An 11623-nucleotide genomic window follows, 5' to 3' on the forward strand; every position below is an offset into this window, starting at 1 on the left:
GGCTAGGAGGATTCCTCGAGTCATGTTTCATACCGATGAGTAGCTATTTTGCTATATCACGGATTTATCGTTTTCGATTATCGGTATCTTGTCTAAGGTTTCGTTTTTGTCTTGTTCATTATATTGTTTTATTCGACGTGGTTTCGGCCGAAGTTGTTAAAACTCTAGTTAAACCGTTAAACCGTTAAACCGTGATACTATGAACTCAAACCGTCGAAAAGCTCGACCGGCGTTAATGGCGGCGTGGGCTTTGAGCGTAAATACTAGTGTAGTTGTTGTTATGAACTGTTTTGGGTGTTAGCCGTATTATATACCGCCAAAGCTTCGGGGAAGAGGCGTCAATGGTGGCCTAACGCTTTTATCGCGGTTTCTGAAAAATCGTTTTTTGTCTTTCTTTTCTTTGCCTTGAGCGATTTTGGTTATTGTTGTTTGGGGTTGATGAATGGTGGTAGTTGGGTTGATGTTGGGTTGAATAGGTGTTGTTGGAAGCTTCGGAGAGGAGCATCAATGGCGGTGAGGCGCCCTCGATAAATTGACTCTTAACCTGTTTTTGGTTGATTGGTTAATGGATAATGGGTTTGATGAATGGTAGTGTGAGGGGCTGCCCATGGTGGCGGTTGGAAGCTTGTAACAAGCTTTAATGGAGGTCGACATTTTTGTAGATTTAGTTTTGGTGATTGTTTGATTTAATGATTTGAGGATTTGGTGTTTATTAAAGTTTGTTGGTTTTTATTTTGTCAAAACCGATTTGATGAAGTGAGGGATGGTGGCGATTGTGGCGGTCGATTTTGGTGGTGGTGGAGGAGAGAAATGTTGGAGAAGAAGAATCGTAGCTGTGGTTGGGCCTTGGGCGAATCCACTTGCTACTGGGCCCTAAACCTTGGTTGGTTTCGGTTTGGGCCTTACCTTGTTTTGTATGTTGGGCCAAAAGCTCTAATTTTATGTGGCCGAAATTTCAGTGGTAGCTGGGCCGAAATTTCAGTTTAATTTTCGGACCACATTAGTTATGTTGGGCCAGTTCTCTTTGTTTTATTTTTGGGCCAAATCCAATTATTTTTGGACCGAACCACTTAACTGTTTGGGCAGTTCAGTATAAGTTTTTGGGCCCGTTTCTAATATTATGCGAGGCGGTCCATAGGACTTAAAATAGATCCAATTAGGTCGTAGAATAAATAAGTGGACTTTTAGACTTTCGGGTTCTAAGGTTTGGGCTTGGCCAGTTGGGTCCGAACCAGGACCGTGGTCATGAGCCCATGAGCCATGCACCTTTGACCTTAGCCATGAACCATGGCTATGACCATGAACCTGTCGAACACGAAAACGACAGTTTGACTTTGACCATCGACCGTTGACTTTGACCTTTGACCATGGACGGTTGACTTTCACCTTTGACTTTGACGATGACAGTTTGGCTTTGACCATGACATGTTGAGTTTGACCTTGACCATGAGGTGTTGACCTTTGACCTTTGACCGTTGACTTTGACCGTTGACTGTGGAATGTTGACTTTTCTAGTTTTTCATATGTTTGATTTAGATGGATAAATATAGTAATAAAATATTGTCGAATATTATATAACTTGGTTGGTCATTATCTAATTTAGATTTGGCGTGAGTAGTGTGTAAAAGCATTTATATATATTGGGCTTTGATTGTGGATTGTGGAAACATTTTAATTTGTGCTACGTTTTATGTGTATATTATATGGACACATATAGTAATAAAATGTTGTGGAAGCTTGTATAACTTTGGTTGTCATTATCTAAGAAAGATTTGACATTTATGTTGTGTATTTTTGACACGTGACGATATTGAGATGTTAGGAGACATTATATTCCTAATACGTTATAATAAAGATGTATCACGATCACGTTGAAGCATTGTGACATGATATAATATGCTGGGATAGTTGTATTAATGCAATATCTTGGAGAAATTTATATACACTCCATTATTTTATATGTGAGATGCTAATATAGTATTGGTGAATATTTGCCCACGGGAGTGTGGTGTAGTGCAATAATATATTGGCGTGAAAGAACGAAAGTGACTATGAGATATAATTGAGATGTTTCTAGATATTATGGCTTAGTGCAATAAGGTAATTGACCCGCACGTGATATAGTAGAAATGTTTATGAGTCATTAATGTATGACACTGAATAAATTACATAACGAAAATCCTAGAGAACGACTACCACAACTCATGTGATTGGCCCGCCGGCGCTTTGAGTTAATCTGAATGGCCTTCGGGTGCCCTTCCGAGTTTCGATTAAAATTTGAATGGCCTTCGGCCCTCCGGGCGTAGCCGAATAGTGGCTTGATTATTCCGTTTCGCAAAATAGAGCGATGATGCATAATATTTTATGCCAAATAGTGGCGATGCTTACATAGATTTGGCTTCCGTGTGAGGATTTACGGTGTCGCGGCATCCATTTCAGGTGGTGGTTACGCACGGAGTGGCTCATTATGTAAAGGGAGGCATGTGGATGTACATGTTAGGCATTGGGTTGCGATTGTGGTAGCCAGGAAACTAGGTAAGACATAGATCTGACGTGATTTTAGGGACACACAAAGAAAGCCTAAACTAATATAATTATGGTAATATGTTGGTAAATGATATATCTCTAGATAGATGATTTGTATATGGTTGGCTGGTTATAGTTTAGTTAGAACCTAAAGGCCTCGATGGAGGAACTACATGCCTTATTTATGATCGCATTATAGTTTGTTGTATGGTTAGTGGGAAGTTAAAAGCCTCGATTGGAGGAACTACCTGCCTAGATTATTGTACTTAAGAATGTTGTATTAGTCGTTGAAAGTTAAAAGGTACCGGTGGAGGAACTAAGCTGCCTTATGGATTGTGTATATATGTGTAATATTATATTTTGTTTTTAAGGCTACTCACACCAGCATTGTTTATAATGCTGACCCGATTTACATGTTTGCTTATCGGGTGTGTTCATTAAATGAACATAGTTGATAAGTCTTGACAGGTTTAGTGATGAAGAAGATTGGTTGCTGCTTGTGGTTTACGTTAGCATTGCATCTCAGGTTGTGTTTTGTTTTCCCTTGAGGTGATATAGATTTTCAGTTGAGATAATATTATTTGCATTTTCAGTTGTAAATTGTTTTATAATGAAGAGGACTTTGTTTAAGTTAAAATTTTTATTGGTTTTAATTATCCGCATATTTTAAAACTGTTTACGGGTTTTTGAGGAGTGGAGAGTGCGTCACACCTCGGAAATCGAAGAGTCGGGAACAAATAATGTTTTTCCGAATTCTGTCGAAATTCGGGGTGTGACAACAAGCCTTTGTTACTGAGTCGTTGTAGTATAAATAAAGTTTGTGAGTATCTTCTCTGGAAAACTCTCACGAGGCTATCACTCGTCCACTAGGGAATTCCTAGTGGTTTAAGGTCTTGTTGCATACAGTCAATGCAACCATATTTAGGACAACATATTTTTGGCCACTTATCATTTTAATGTGTCTTCTTTGCTTCAGGACAAGCAAAATGTTGTTTGGGGGTGGGGTGATAAACACCCAAAACTGTAATACTAAACCCCAAGACGCATAACATTTTGGTTAATCATGTGTTTAATAATCAAGAAATAATTATATTTGTATACTTTTGCAGGTTTTCGCAGTTAACGTGAATATGATGATAAAATATACATTAAAGTACGAGAATACTGGCATAGTTGAATTCTTCCCACTCAGCCCTAGTGAAGCCCAACAAAGCTTGACTAGAGCCGAAGTTTCCTAAGGGATAAAACCAGTGCAGAACGGGTCCACGTGTAAGGAAGTGATAAAAGATAAAATTGATTAATCTACCTACGAAATGAACGATGGACTCAAAACGTAAGTAAACTAAAAACTATCTTACGATGCTAGATTGCTTACCAAAGTTTCTACTCTCGAATCTATCGAAATAGAGTGGAGTAACAAATTCGTTCCACTCCTAGTGCTCTATCATGGAATGTTTTCTAATCTAATTAGTCGGTCTTAAGTCTAATGAGAGCTTTACGAAGGGTGTTATACTACGATACCTATATGAAATATATTATGTTGAATTTAACTACGAATGCTATGGAAATATGATTGTTTTTGAATCTAGATAAAGGATTAGAGGGGAATTGAATCCACCTCGAATCCAACTTAATAACCTAGTATAGATTCTTGTATCTCGATTCTTATGTTCTTACCGCAAGAATTCGAGTTCTAATGCCTAGTGTTCATGGCATTTCTACCGAATACTAACTAGCATGTGAGGTCGTCCACCCATTCTCATGGCGAATCACGACCTTATAGATTGGAATAGATTCTACAATGCTTCTACACTATGCCACTAAGTTTTCATCAAGGCTTCATCAACCCCTCTAATGGAGGTTTTAGCCTTGAATCATTCCGCAATCATTCCCATATGAATCTAAACTAAACATATTATCAAAGATTCAAAATTTGTCATATCAACCAACCAAAAAAAAAAAAAAGATTCGAAATTTACTAATCTAAAGTAAACAATAATTAAATTCTAATTAACAACTAAGAAATGGTAACCAACAATAATTAAAACTAGATCTATAAATTGAGATGACAAAATCAAAATTAACTAAATAACTATTTTGTTTATCTAATCAATCAAGAACAATGATTCAAAGACTTAATCTAAAACAAGAATTGAAAATGGAACTAAAACTTAATTAAAATACTGGAAACTAGATCTAGAATTATCTATATTGTTTAGGTCTAACTAGCTACCATTAACAAAGAGCTAAGCTTTTCTTTTTATATGTCCAGATCCAAAAATCATGCATGGGCTTGGAGCCATGTTTTGGGCCAGAGAATCAGGCCCAAAACCCAATTCTTTCAGTCCAAAAAGGCCTTTTCAGCTGCAGTTGGCTTCAATAGACTTTTCGTCCACTTTTGATCCTCTGATTGGGTCAAGGCTTAGACCATTGGAAATCTCTTTCCGAGCCGGTCGTTTTGACATAAGGTAGGCCCAATTCCGAGGTCTGAGTCCAACGATACGGCTTTCGGAAGTTCTGCTGACTTGTGTGCTGTTTCAGCCCGCGTCGACTTTTTAGCTTTTGACCGGGCTTTAGAAAGGCTTTGTCTTCTTGAATCTTGGCATTTAATCACGGAACTCCTTAGTAACCGACCTTAACTCCTTTATCTCACTAAAGTGGCACATTTCTGCACATAATGGACTTTGAAACCTAAAATGCATAAAAACACGTAATCAGTGTTAACTCTTAATTATTACTCACATAATTGGTCTAAAAAGTACATGACTGTTATAGGGTTAAAACTACAGTTTTGGGCTCTTATCAAACCACCCCAAACAGCATTTTGCTTATCCTCAAGCAAAGATGAGAAATTAGAATAAGTGACCAAAAATGGAGTTCTATCTACTCGTTTATTTGAGTGCGATTGCATTGACCATATGCAACAAGGCCTTAAACCACTAGGAATTCCTAGTGGACGAAGTTATAGCCTCGTGAGTGAGAGTTTTCCAGTGAAGGTACTCACAAACTTCAACTATACTACAATGACTAAGAAATAAAACTATTGTTTCCTCATTTATGTCCCAACTATCTATACATCTCACTAGCAATTGAATAAGAATAACTAAGTCAAAACCCTAAGCTAATATATGCATAATAATCAATCATCTATGATACAAATATAAATACTATGAGTAATACTATGAAATGCCTAGCGAGGTTCGTTTTTTTGAAAACTTCGAATAGCGTCCTTAAGTAGGTCCTCACATAAATGTCAAGACAAAACCACTCACGATTTTTTCCGCTCAAGTTTTAGCTACTCCAAATTGTGTAGTGGGCACACTTTACCTTACAATCTCAATGACAAACAAGGAAGCCGGAGTCAATCAAACACATCCGCCACTTACTATCACACTAACCTAATCCGAATTGAGCTAGAGGTCTTTATTAGGTGTCATGGGGATTAGGAGATGGTTTAAGAAGGAAGGAAATGGATATTCAAAAGGACAAGTCCGAGATAATAGAGTCTTCATATTATGTAACTTAGAGAAAACCTTGTTATTTTCTTTTGCTTCTATACTTTGTTTCCATCCTTAGCCATATTTTTCTTTTTTTCTTTTCTTTGGCTTTTGACTCCCTTTTATTCTATTTTTGGAGTTTTTATTTATTTCTATTATTTTTTTTTTTTCTTTTCCTTGGATGGAAACTTCTTTTCTTTTTAGGAAGCAACTACTAATTTTACTTTACACGGGTTTTCTCTTCTTCTTTCTTCACTCATTCTATTCTCGGACTTATTCTATATTGGGTAAGTTGAATTTTTTATTTTGTTTTGTTTTTGTAATAGGGTAAAGGAATTGTGGGTTATGGAAGGCTAAAGGAAGGCTCGAGGGGCTTACTAAGCGGAAAAATAATTCATAGGTTTGAATTTCACGGCTATATCGATCCAAAGAGGGCCTAAATTCTCGCTTAGGATATGGCATAGTGATCAAGCAAGTTGGCGTGTGATTTCTCTATCCGGATTTTACTTCTCCCTTGTGTCATTTCTCAAATGTTTCGCTCGTATAAGGCTTTAGGCTATATTCTTACAGGATTTGTAGAATAAGTACTCTAGCCTAGATTTCAGAAACTTACTGCTAACAATCATAGATACCCATGTAATATATTTATAGATAGATGCAAAGATTATTACCTACATATTAACCTAAGTTTCTAACAATTATTCTGATGCAAAAGCTACGTGAGACTTCTAGATTGTTGAGAGCATAGAGAAAGAAAACAATACCAATATTCCTAAGTGTATAGCATAAACTTATTTATTTAAATTTTTTTAAATTTTTTTTTTTAACTTAAGACAAATGCATATTATACATATCTATATCCTAACAGATGCCTTAATTACATATGTTTCTATGCCCCCCCCCCCCCCCAAACAAGAAGCATGCTTTGTCCTCAAAGCATTTAAATAAAGAGGGTAGAAAAATACCATGGAAACTCGTGAAATTCTGGAACATCTGCAAAACAAGGTTAGAACATACTAATATAGGAAATAAAAGCGACTTAACTCTATAAGAGTTCCACCCATTATGGGGTTAACAGAATTAAATTGCTTGGGACATAAGCAGACACTAATAAAGCTAATAACTTACCTTATCTCCCGCTTAAACATCCTCTTCCTCGTTGGTAAGACGAGGTTCCTTCGCATCCTACCAGTCCATTATAATTTGCCAAGCTTGCCGCCATTTATCATCTACTAATGCTAACCTGTTAAGTGTTATCATGTCTGATGGGATGTACGGGGCGACCAAATGAGGCTGCACCTGCCATCCCGGCCAAGTCATTATTCGCAACGAGCGAACCACCCAATTGGTGGGTCTCATGACTTCAACCCTTTTCCAATCTGTGAATTATTCACAGAATACAGGTAAACAACTACGCATGATGCGGCATACCAAAACAGGCATAAGAAGATACTTATGCCTCATGGTTTGGGCTCTCTTAAGACTAGCGACTAATACTCGGGGAATGTCATATCGGCGGCATCCCTCAGCTAAAGCGAGGAAAATATCACCAGAAGATCTTGTTTTGCGAGAAATGAGCGCCATTCCCCAAAATATTCATCAAGATGAATAACATGGTGGTGCCTACGTTTAGGGAAAGGCTACCAAGGGCAATGCTATATAAGCCCCACGGTCCATTACTCGAAATACCCCTTCCCCATAATACTCATGGAAATATGTATAATCATAAAGATATGCATTATTGGTCATATATACCCATGTGTGAACAGGATCAGGTATTGGTAATCCTGAAACTAAAGCGACCACATTTTTATCGAATTGATATGTCGTGTCTTCGACTACGACAGAGAATTCTTGTTCTCCATCCTGATTATAATAGAATTTAACATGGTCGTAGAAATAAGCAGTAAGCTATGGTGAATATGAATCGTCATCACTTACCAGTAGATGATGCCATCCTAACTGCAGGATCCTGTGTCGGAACCAATGTCCATAGGTCTCGGTGCCCAACACATCTTCGAAGGACTGTTCAGGTATGACTATAGGAGATGTCATCACAGCAACTCTTTGAACAGTTCAAAAATCACGGGTGACCCTCGAAAATTGGAATTTCCCGTTAGCGCAGAAGGCGGATGGCAAGGCATCACATAGGGGTCGCTCGTGGGTTTTAGAATTATAGTGTTTTGGGCGAGGGTCGCGCTCTGACAAAATTTTGTGAAAATGTAGAGGGCGCAGGCGCGCTCGTAAGTGCTGAACCCGGAGTTTAGAGCAAAAAGAAAGAAAAACTTGGAGTGGAAGGTCCGAGATGATGGTGGGGTGTAGTGTGGTTTGTTAGTGTAGAAAGAAGGGAGTTTAAATAGGTTCTGAGCTACCAAAATGAATCGGCAAGTTCCCAATTTGTTTGAAGGCAATTTCCGGAAATAGAAAAATTCCAAACCCGAAAACGGAAACAAACCATTTCCATGATTTTCTATAAATCCTGGTATCTTTCATACTTGATTTAGAATAGTAACTTCTAAACGCTCCTAGATTTCATGCTACCACCACACAAATCATAGATATGCCGATATCGGCCAAATTATCAACCTTTCCTCCAATACAACTTTACAGCAGATGATCATATAACGACTTATGCTCGATATAAATATTTCCACCCCCAAACAAATTCGGGGAAGGTTGGGTTAATGATAAAACAAGCAAGCTTTCGAAAATAACCAATTATATTAAAAATAAAATTTAAATCCAAACAACATTAAATAAACACATTACTATTTAAATTTAACTACTGAATTAAAATCCAACTAATAAAACAAAATTATGAAATAATGGCCAAATGAACACAACGTGATGGTGAACACCTAGTTTCGTGATGATGATGGACCACAGGATGGAGATTGGCTTGAACCATCGTCGCTTTGGCGACGACGCTCATGCTGTCGGACTCGGCTGAAACAGAGTCCTCCACGGGTGGCATCGCGTCGTAGCATCTCTATCCGAGAACAAGCACGGGCTTCCATCTCGCATCGAAAATCGCATCTTGGGTTTGTTGATCTTTGGTGGATAGTCTCCATGTTAGACAAGATATCATCCAACCCCCTTCGAGCATTTCAAATCTCCTCACGAAGGTTCCCTTGCTTCTTTTGAACTACAATCTGTCTATCTCGGATATTTCCACAAATACCATAAACGCACCGCAAGGCAGTTTGCAACACTTGCATGCGTTCTAAATTAGAATTACAATTATCTAATGCATCTTCATCCAGACATGTCATATCTTCCCTTTCATCCTCTAACTCAACCATTTTTTCTTCAGACAACGGCCAAGTCTCTTGGATGCAATCCGTATAGATACTTGCATTAGAATGCAATTTGATCTTAATAGGAGCAGATCTTGCGACAGCTCTAAAGGTGAGCATGATCTTAGTGATCAATACGGGAAGAAGGCCAAGCTCTTCCCCACTCCTCGAATCACATTAAACATTAAATCGAGGATGCAGAAATTATACTTATTTGTTTGCGAAATCCAGAGAACGTGCAGACATTAAAGGCCGATATCACTGACTTTGTCTTTCCCGAGGACGTTCCTACCAATTCACTGAGCTACAACGAGTTGATTGGTTCTCAGGGTGGACTGGCGGACGCAATGAGATGTCTGATTGTATTCACCCTCCAGGACAGTATCCTTCATCAAAGCAGGAACTCGATACTTAATCGATTCCTGAATTGTCGATTACTGGTTGCTTTCAAGTGAAATTCCTAACAGTTCGGCCAACAACTGTCTCGTTACTTCCCTCCTCGCTCCTGCAACCTTTATGAAAATCCTATCCCCCTCCAATTCTCGCTTTTTATAAAACTGTTCTACCAAATCATAGTGATAGAACTCCTCGATCGAAAGTACCACAATCCGTTTGAATGCCTCTTAATCATCTCCGCCGTAAAATGGCTGGCTATGTCGAAACAAACGCGTGCTCCGGCAAAATTCTACGTCATAGCGCCATTGAAGTTTCTTAGACAAGTAATGGTTTTGTAGACTGTGGGGGAGGCGAGTGTGAAGAAAAACTACTAAAAACACGGTGGTGGCGGTGGTTACTTAAACTGGTGGCTGTTTTTTCGTAGTTGGGGTGGTGGTGGTAATAGTTTAGAGAAGATTTAAGTTGGCTTTGATTATCTTGGTGTGGGTGTAGTTAGGTTTCCTTCTCTCTCTCTCTCTCTCTCTCTCTCTCTCTCTCTCTCTCTCTCTCTCTCTCTCTCTCTCTCTCTCTCTCTCTCTATATATATATATATATATATATATATATATATTTTTTTTTATTTTGGTTTTCAAAGTTTATTTAACTTGTAACCGGCGGGATTGAAAGGGAAACACTGTGCGTGCGGTTTGGGAAGGAAGGAGACGCACAGTCGTGCGTCCGGTTTGGGCCCAAGCCCAATGTGAATTCCGAAATTTTCAGATTTTTCTCGCAATTTCAAATTCAATTTGCCGCTTCGTTACTGGCCCGATTTTGGCGAATGAGTTATGGAAATGATTAGTAGAGAATTTCCAATCCAATGATCCATAAAACATTCAATTCCAACCATCGGTGACGTATAAGAGGGTGGAAGAACGCCTCGAAGTGCGTGTGTGACGTAAGTTATGCGAACGAAGAAAATCTAAGTTTAGATTACATCAACCCAATTGAACTACAAGTAATGGGCCTAAGCAACACAAATGGAAAGTTCGAGCAATCCAGATGGAAAGATCGACTGCCCACCCCCAAACAAATTTTTAAACACAAAATTTGTTTAAAACGGGGTCGTTTAAAGTCAGATTCCCAAGACTTGTTGGATTGCTATTTCTATGATTTTAGAATTTTTATTTTTTTTTTATTTTTTTTTATTTTTTATTAGTTTATTATAAGAAACACGAAAAACAATAAATACATAATTCACCCCATAGAGGAACATGACTCAAAAACCGAGGAAACATGCAAAAGTGGAAAACGTGAATTATGTGAAACACGGACTTAAGATCCGGTACTTACAGTCCACACACTCCATAGGGAGGGCCCGGTTACCTGAATGGTCCACTTACCACTATATGGGAGTGAAAGGAAGTACACCAAATGACAAGGTCAGTCCTCATAGGCGAGTGGTCCCGTAAAAATGACTTCCCTACATCGGGGACGAAGAAGTTCATGAAAATGTTTTAACCGTTGACCATTAACTTGAAAGGTAATCGTTGTCATTTGGATTTACCAAGGTGATTGCCCCGTAAGGGGTGACTTCAAGAACGAGAAAGGGGCGGACCAATGGGTTTTAGTTTTCCGGGAAAATATGTAGAGGCGGGAGTTGTAAAGCAAGACCTTTTGACCGACCACAAACTCTTTTGCGCTAAAGATATGCTTATCATGAACACGTTTCATGTTAGCTTTATAATCCTTTTGCGAGATCGCATGCGAATCGCCACGGATTTCTTCAAGCTCATTCAATTGCAACTTGCGTTTGACACCTGCCTCATCAATATTGAAGTTAAGGCTTTTTATAGCCCACAGAGCACGGTGCTCTAATTCAACGGGCAAATGACATGGTTTCCCAAATACAAGTCTAAAGGGAGACATACC

The sequence above is a fragment of the Coptis chinensis genome, chromosome 5 (genome assembly GCF_015680905.1).
Source record: "Coptis chinensis isolate HL-2020 chromosome 5, ASM1568090v1, whole genome shotgun sequence".
Taxonomy (NCBI): Eukaryota; Viridiplantae; Streptophyta; class Magnoliopsida; order Ranunculales; family Ranunculaceae; genus Coptis; species Coptis chinensis.